The sequence below is a fragment of the Danio aesculapii genome, chromosome 6 (assembly GCF_903798145.1).
Source record: "Danio aesculapii chromosome 6, fDanAes4.1, whole genome shotgun sequence".
Classification (NCBI taxonomy): Eukaryota; Metazoa; Chordata; class Actinopteri; order Cypriniformes; family Danionidae; genus Danio; species Danio aesculapii.
In genome coordinates, this window is record NC_079440.1 from 50,844,032 (window position 1) to 50,854,132 (window position 10,101).

The following is a 10,101-nucleotide window of genomic DNA, read 5'->3' on the forward strand; positions in this document are numbered from 1 at the left end:
TAATAAGCCAGTAGTTAATAGCATGTACTGTGACCTAAAATATTTTTATTAGTCATTTAGCAGATGACTTTCTCCCAAAGTGAGTTACAAGGGAGGATAAAAGAAGCACTTCAAATCATCAGTAATTTTTTGTATATAAATGCTTTGACAAGTCTATTTTTATTTAAAATAAAAATAAATAAATAATAAATGAAATAAAAAATACATTTAAAATAAAATATACTATTTAAACATTATCACAAATATTATATAAAATATTATAACACTCTAATATAATAAAATATTATTGCATTACTATATTGTATCAATTTATTTACTTATTTCCTTTGATCAATTATTAATTCATTTTAATCACATTTGTATTTATTTGTTTTGATGTCATTTTAATAAAAACATATTAATAAAATTAGTATTTTTACATAAGACAATAGCTGCTGCCTTATTTATTGTATTCTATTGCTTTCTGGATTGATTAATTAACTCATTTGATCTTATTTAATAATTTTTTTAATATTATTATTGTTAAAAATGTATTCATTTATTAATGTTTAAAATTAATTTGATATTTTAAAAAGATTTTTTATAATTATTAATGATTATTAATTATTAATTTATAATAATAATAATAATGTAATACAACTTTATAGTTTTTTTACTCTCATGTGTTTATTTATTTTATTCAAAGTTTAAAATGAATATTTCCATGTTATAATGATTTATTAAAATAAATAATAATAATAATAATAATAATAATAATAAATCACAATAATAATAATAATAATAATCACAATAATCACAATAATCACAACAATAATAATAATAATAATAAGAATCAAATAATAATAATAATAATAATCACAATAATCACAATAATCACAATAATAATAATAATAATAATAATAATAATAATAATAATAATAAATCACAACAATAATAATAATAATAATAATAATAATAATAATAATAATAATCACAATAATAATAATAATAATAATCACAATAATCACAACAATAATAATAATAATAATAATAATAATCACAATAATAATAATAATAAGAATCACAATAATCACAATAATCACAATAATAATAATAATATAATAATAATAATAAATAATAATAATATTCATTCATTCTTTGTCTTTTTGGCTTAGTCCCTTTTTTTATCAGGGGTCGCCACAGCAGAATGAACTGCCAACTTATCCAGCACGTTTTACCAGCGGATGCCCTTCCAGCTGGAACCCATCACGGGAAACACCTATACACTCTTGGATTCACACGCATACACTAGTGGACAATTTTAGCTAATTCAATTCACCTATAGCAATGCCACTATAGAAATGACAACTGACCCAGCCGGGGGCTCGAATCAGCGACTTTCTTGCTGGGAGGCAATCATGGCTATCCACTGCGCCACAGTAAATCCCATAATAATAATAATAATATTAATAATATCAGTAATATTAAGAATAATAATAATAATAATAACTATTATTATAGTAATTATTATTACTACTTCTACATTAATTATATATATATATATATATATATATATATATATATATATATATATTTTTTTTTATTATTTGTATATTTTTCTACTAACTACTTTCATTAAGATGCTCTTTATTTTGACGCATTTTAAGATGTTCCATGATATTGCAGTTACATATTCTACCAGTAGGGGTGAACTGGATCAAGCCATCTAGCTGAAGCTTGACCTGTTGGGTAAGACTCAACTGTGTTTTTTTTGTTTTCATGTAATCAGACTACCAACCATTCAATGTTATAATAGTTTAGTTTTTATTTTGTTTTGACTTTTTGTTTTCAAATTCAGTTCGTTTAAATTAGTTTTTAGAGGTAGGAATGTTTTATAATTTTTTTATATTTTGAAATTGCTTTTTTAGTTTAGTTTTGATTAGTTTCAGTGTTAGTTTTAGTTTTTTGTTTGTTGTTTTTATGTAAATTTGGATATTTGTTAGGTTTGTTAGGTGCAAGGTTTCAAAATAATCAGAATAAATATTGTTTAATAAAAACTCAACCTACTTTTGTTTGACACAACAACACTACCATCTACCCATCCTCAAATATAACAGCCCACAAGACAGCACGCTTAAGTGTGCAAGGTTGCTTCTGAGGTTAGATACACTAGAGTGATGGGAAGTTCGAATCTTTAACGTGACCAGCATCTTTTATGACAATCTTCCCACGTTTGGACTTAACATTGTTCAAGTTTAGTTCAGTCACAGCAGGATGTCATGTATCGTTTGACTGCATCCGAAACTGCCTACTACTCAGTAGGTATTGCATTTAAATTTAAACATACTCGGGCCGTTAAAAAAGTATGTTCTATACAGTATGGATGTGAAAAGTATGAATGGTATTCAAATGTACTACATCCGCCATTTTGTCATGGTCACATGACCTACCTGCGTCAGTTGCATCGTTTCACTCCCATTCATGAGTTCGCATACTGATTTTAGCATAATGTATAGTATGAAGTATGCAGTTTCGGACGCAGATAATGTGTTCGGTCCACTGAATCAGTGCGCGCTGCAATACTGAATGCGCAGAATTATTGATTCACCGCTTCTTAAATCTGATCTCAGTTTACTGTTCTAATAACTGAATAACGCAGTAAGCTGTAAATTGTTTATTTTAAGTCATGGGGGGTTTCAGCCATGCAAAAAGTAAGTTGTCTGTGGATAGTGCTAAACATTACTCTCGCAACTTGTTTCAAATGATTCAGTTTGATTTGGTGAATTAGTTCAACCGGTTCACTTAGAAAATCCGGTTAAAAAGAAAGGTTTGTTCGTGATCGCGATCACTAATACAGAAATAAAACCCATTATTGGTCACAAATCTGTTACACAAATCATCAACTGCGAGGAGACTGGAGGAGGCCCGGCTTGATCTGGCCAATGGCATCAGGACTCTGAGGTGCTGTACGATCAAACACCTGACAGCATGAAGTAAATAGATTAACTTCTAAAAAGGCTTACAGTATGCATTTAAAACATTTACAATAACGAAAACGAAGGACATTTTGCTATAATTTTAGTTAGTTTCAGTTAGTTTGTAGATGCACAATACAGTTTTAGGTTAGTTTTTTCATTCATTTTCGTTAACTATAATAACCTTGCAACCATTACAGGTATTTCTACACATTACACCAGAAAAGGAAAAAAGTGCACTGAAAAAAAGGATTTTACCAATGTTTTTAAGGTAAGTTGAACATTACTAAATTTAATTTGTTTGTTTAAATTCAGCCCATATAATTGTTTGCAACACACAGACTTTTCATTTTCAGCCAGGCAGCCCAAGGGCTTCTGTTGAATTGTCTTTCCATTACAAAATTGTCATGTTTAAGCACTGCATTAAATTACATTTTTCTCCCGCCATGTCTTTAAAATATGACAGTTTATTTTACCTCAGTATTTTTAATGGGGTTTCTGTGCTAGCCTGTTGCTACTGACTTGTTTTACAACTAATTGAACGCTTAAGTCTATTTAACTGAAAGTAGTGTGATTACATTACAACATCGATGCTGTAAAAACAACCTTGTGAAACTGAAAATAGTCACATGAAGCTTTCACCGAAAGTTTATCGCTGGCTTTAAAACTCTAGCTGTGCATAGAGTCTATTTAGCAAAAATAATTTTAGAGTACCTTAAATAACTGACCACAGGGAACAGTTATCGTTCTGAGTAAACCTATTAGAGATTATTTTACTATCTCAAACAAAAGTCATTCATAAAATGTGGAAAATGTAGATAAAGAGTCTCCAGCATGCAACAATGAACCAATCAGTATCACACATTTGAAGTTGGCACAATAACATGCAAAGCCTTTTCAAAACCACAGGGTGGCATCTGGACCTTTTCCACAGCTTTTCTAGAAATACTCTCCAATCTCAATTTCCTGTCATTACCTGTTGACAAGATTAACTCTGAGAGCTTACACTCGCTCGCTCAATCATGTGAGATCAACAGTCGGCCGGGAAGGCCTGTGACAGACGCAGTTGTTTGTGGCTGGATTTCAGGGTCTGAAGAGCAAGAGGTCTGAGTCAAGTGAATACGTGGCCTTGCTATCTTTTTATCTGCTGTTTGTGTGTATGCAGACTCTGTCAGAGCGGCGGAGCAGCAGATGATGGGATGATGTAATTGATTTAGAGTTGAGAGAGGGTATTAAGTGGGGGGAGGGCAGTGTCACGTGACGCATGCAAAGCGAAACGAGACAGAAGTCGCTGTCCTGGTTAACAACCTCTCGTGAGTAAACACTGCTGGAGATTACCAGTCCATTTCGGGGGGTTTGTAACCTACACAAAGGACAAATGACAAATCAGATATAACTGATGAATACATATCATGCCAAACACGTGAGTGAGATTAAATAGCCAATATAATTTACTAGCAACCATATAGCAACATGTTAAAAACACTGCCAAAAAAATTATAATAATAATTTGTTCCTAGCAAGGGCCTGGAAAACATCCACATCATATTTGTAACAACATAACAACACCTTAGTAACCACATAGCAACTTACAAAAAAAAAAAGACTGCATAGCAATAGTCTGGCAAACAGGCACATCATATTTAACAACACCTTAGTAACCATACAGCAACAATAAACTCCATAGTAACACATTGGCAACCATACATAACACCCTTGCAACCACAGAGCATCATGCTGGAAAAAAATACTCAAAACCCATGAGCTACTACAAAGTACCACCCTAGCAACTACATGCAACACCCCAGCAACCAAAGCATAACATACTGGCAGCCAGAGAACATCCATACTAAAAAAACAACTCCCTAGCAACTGCATAGCAACCACCCTGGCAGCCAGAGAACACCATACTAAAAAAACAACACCCTAGCAACTGCATAGCAACACCCTGGCATCCACAGACCACCATGCTAAAAAACACAACACCTTAGCAACTGCATACCATACCAACACCCTAGCAATCCACAGTATATAATGCTGACAAAAATACGCTAAAATTCTAGGCAACTGCATAGCAACATCCTGGCGCCCACAGAACACCCATGCTTAAAAAACACTTACAACACCTTAGTTACTGCATAGTAACACTCTGGCAACCACAGAACATAATACTGCAAAAATACAAAAAAATTCTAGGCAACTGCATAGCAACACCCTGGTGCCAACAGCACAATGCTGAAAAAAGACAAACACCTTAGTAAATCCATAGCATCACCCTGGCAACCACAGAACATAATGCTCAAAAAAATACAAGACCTTAGTAACTGCATAGGAACACCCTGGTGCCCACAGCACAATGCTGAAAAAAGACAACACCTTAGTAACTCCATAGCATCACCCTGGCAACCACAGACCATAATGCTCAAAAACACAATACCTTAGTAACTGCATAGCAACACCCTGCAACCACAACACATAATGTTAAAAAAACAACTCCTTAGTAACTCCATAGCAACACCCTGGCAACCACAGCACATAATGCTAAAAAAGACAACACCTTAGTAACTCCATAGCAACACCCTGGCAACCACAGAACATAATGCTGAAAAAACACAAGACCTTAGTAACTCTATAGCAACACCCTGGCAACCACAACACATAATGCTGAATAAACACAAGACCTTAGTAACTGCATAGCAAACCCTGGCACCACAGCACATAATGCTAAAAACAAAACACCTTACTAACTGCAAAGCAACACCCTGGCAACCACAGACATCATACTTCAAAAGAACAACACCTTAGCAACATCATAGCAACACCCTGGCAACCACAGAACACCCATGCTAAAAAATACTTAAAACTTCTGCGTAACTGCATAGCAACACCCTGGAAACCACAGAACATAATGCTAAATATGACACAACACCTTAGAAACTGCATAGCAACACCCTGGCTACCACAAAACGTCATGCTAAAAAAAAACACAACACCTTAGCGAATGCATAGCAACACCCTGGCAACCACAAATGTCATGCTAAAAAAATAACAACACCTTAGCAACTGCATAGCAATACCCTGGCAACCACAGAACACCATGCTTAAAAACACAACACCTTAGCAAATGCATAGCAACACCCTGGCAACCACAGAAACGCCATGCTAAAAAACACAACACCTTAGCAAATGCATAGCAACACCCTGGCAACCACAGAACGCCATGCTAAAAACACAACACCTAGGCAAATGCATAGCAACACCCTGGCAGCCACAGAACGCCATGCTAAAAAACACAACACCTAGGCAAATGCATAGCAACACCCTGGCAACCACAAAACACCATGCTAAAAAAAACACAACAGCATTCTAGAACACAACTTGCTAAAATAAACTCCGAAAGCCATAACAACTGCATAGCAACACCCTGGCAACCAGTCACAAACATAAAAAGCTGTTGTCAACCATACAGAATATGGATAACTACTGGCTTATTTGTTTCTGTTGTTCATTTCTCCAATCCCACTGTAAGAGAAACATATGTGATGCCTGAAGATCAGTGAGAAGGGCAGCGAGAGGTCAACGTAAACGAAGGATAAATACAGAATTACATCCGACCACACGATACTAAAGCCTCCCTTTGAACAGATGGTCACAATCCTACTTATTTAGTTGTCGATGCATTATTACTGGAGGAGACGCTTTAATCAATCAGACCTGAACAGCTTTCCACTTTGGATTACATGTGTCATTTTGGGGTAAGATGAAGGGGATGCAAGGTTCAGACTGTGGATGAGGATCAGCGAGATCAGACCTGTAGCCCTCTGCCCATGCACATACAAACACACACTTTAAAGGTCAGAATAGGTGACTATAGCACTCACTGGATCACATGATCAAAACTCGCACAGTTTCACTTCAGCATTCACTTCACCAAGACCTAAAAGGCAGCTTGTGTTGGAAACTTGCTTCATTTTGAGTTGAGGTCAAAATTATTAGCCCTCCTGTGATTATTTATTTTTTTCAAATATTTCCAAATTAATGTTTAACAGAGCAAGGAATTTTCACAGTATTTCCTATAATATTTTTCTTCTGGAGAAAGTCTTATTTGTTTTATTTCCACTAGAATAAAAGCAGTTTTTAATTTTTTTAAACAATTTTAAGGTCAAAATTATTAGTCCCTTTAAGAAATATTTACTTTCAATTGTCTAAAGAAAAAACATTGTTATACAATGATTTGCCTAATTAATGTATCTTGCCTAATTAACCTAGTTAAGCCTTTAAATTGCACTTCAAGCTGAATACTAGTATCTTAAATGTCTAGTAAAATATTATTTATTGTCATCATAGCAAGGACAAAATAAATCAGTTATTAGAAATTAGTCACCCATTCTGAAACGTACTGCGATATACATTTCTGGAGCGTGCCAAATACATACCAGGAGCTAGATTTTTTTAACAGTTTTGTTTTCCTGAATCCACCAGAGGCTGCTGTGTACTGTATGCTTTTTGAGATCTCAAATATCTCTCGCGCCTGCTGTTCTCAGCATAAATCCACCAGACGCCGCTGTTGAGTGACTGAATGACTGACCACTCGACTGACCCACCCTCCCCCTTCCCTAAACCCAACCAATAGTACTTTTAAAAGCACCGATTGACCCGCCCACCCACTTCACTAAACCCAAAAGACACATTTAAAAATCAATCCAGAAAAGAAAAGCCCTCGCCTGATTTTTACCACGTTTTACCACATTGTCACCCTGTTATTTACTTATTTATTTGATTTTTTTGTGCTTCAGTTTTGTCTTAACCGTTTGCTGGAACCGTTCTTCACCAGACTCGAACCCCTTCGTCATGATCAACTCCTCTCTTTGCGTCTCAAGTCCACCAATGTACATGGCGAGCTGCTGATCAAACTTGTAACAGCGGGAAAGCTGTCAATACGGAGGTGCGGTCAGCTGGTAAGCGCTAAAAGGAATGGCGTCATACCACCCCATAGCATTCGTTTAAAAGACTAAATGCAGCCATACGTACTTCTGGCTACATAATTCGCGATCTCCAGAAATGTATATAGGGCCACGTTTTCAGAATGAGCCTATGTTAAAATTAGTCATTAAAACTATTATGTTTGGAAATATGTTTAAAAAATCTTCTTTCCATTAAAACTGAAATTGGGGAAATAAATATACAGGGGGGGCTAATAATTCAGGAGGGTTAATAACTCTGACTTCAATAGTATATTACTCTAGATCTGCATTTACGCTTTAAGGCTGTTCTATATTGGATTCAGTTTTGAATAACTGCTTCACTTAAAAGCAACAACCTTTAATAGCCAATCGGCATCAAGAACCAGGACCAGAACTATCCACTTGTAAGATCTATCTGCTTTTTAAGTGTGACGTCACGTGAAGTGGCTTCCAAGCCAGTGCCATATCAAACTGTAATAAAGATTTACAAAGCGATGTAATACTTTTGAAAATCACGATGGCAATATATATATATATATATATTATATATATATATAATATATATATATATATATATAATATATATATATATATATATATATATATATATATATATATATATATATATCCATGCCTAATTTCAGATGGCCAGAAAGCGATATATTGTTTTATAGATTGTTAAAATATTGGTGTCTGTTGCAGCATTTAGAGACTGTTGTGTACACCATCATTTATATAAAATTCACTTTAATGTGCGACGTGTCAATTCAAATGAGTAGCGGCTTAGACTTGGAAACAGTATTCCATACAGCATGAATTAACAAGCGGTTTAATATCAAAATACTAAATTCTGCAAATCTGAGTTGGCGGATGTTTAACAGTGGATTTACTTTGAGCATATTGTGGACGGCTGTCTATTCATTGGTTTACAGAATAGTTAATATTAGAGACGGATATAGTTTGGGTTTTATAAGTAAATGGATACTTTTAAAAAACGTAAAGATGCCTAAATGGTGGGAATGCACCAAAATGAACATTTTGGGGTGAAACCGAAAGTTCTGGGTGCCATTGGCAGAAAAACAGAAATGCTTTGTAATAATCATTTGTTATTTTATTAAATGATTAAATTGAAGTCACTATCTTAAATTCTATCAATAAACAAAACACAAGCCAAGCTATTTTGACTGAAATCCAAAAATACTACTATCAGCCGATCATTTTCAGGCAGTAAAAATTCAGAGCATCCTAACTAAATTGTGTCTGAACTACAACATTAAAAAACAAAGAGCCACAAAACAATGATGAATAACACTATAAACAGGTTTTCATACAAATTTTACAGTGTATCAAATTTAACAATCATATCGTCCATTGTATCTCTTAAACATGCTGTTATCAACTCAATACCTCAACACTACTGACATCTTCAATAGTGCTGTTGTTGATAAATCTCTTAGTTTCTTTTACAAATGTGAAACAAACAATGGTCCGGAGTCCTGACATTTTATCCTACCCATCAGATTATGCTACCAACACTTTATTTAAATGGTTCTGAGGTTGGGGTTAGGGATTAGGTAGGCAATATTACAGCTTCATATCACACTACTACACATTAAAATTTACACTGGTCGCAAATCTGATGGGTAGCATAATGCGTCATCAAAATGTGCAACCTACTTTTTGAGTGGGAGGTAGGACAATCTGACAAGGTAGGGCAAATAAACAGAACACCAGTTCAGTGCTGGCATCTTGTGTGATAAACTAAAGCTACTGATTGAAAATGTAGCCTGTATTTATTAATTCATATAAAAAAGCATGTTTTCAGTTCTCTACATTACATGTCCATGATTTCATTTCATGGCTTTGTGCAGTAATCACAATACCGTGAGACAGAGAAACCGTTATATTTTTATCCAGGTTTTCATACTGTCAGAATCTTATACCAGCCCATGCCTAGTCCTGATCTTTAGGGTTAGGGTTTTTAAATGGCAGTACGTCCTGTAAATTATATCTGGATTTTCTTTAAATATAGATTAGATTTTAAATTACTGTTCTTCCGCAACAGATGTCTGAGTCTGGGATCTCCAGGGTCAGCTCCCTCTGCAAGCTAAATCTTTTATAATCTTACCTTAGACCAGTTGTGCCCAGTTCAACTGACCCAGCACAGTTCCATTAAAACACAG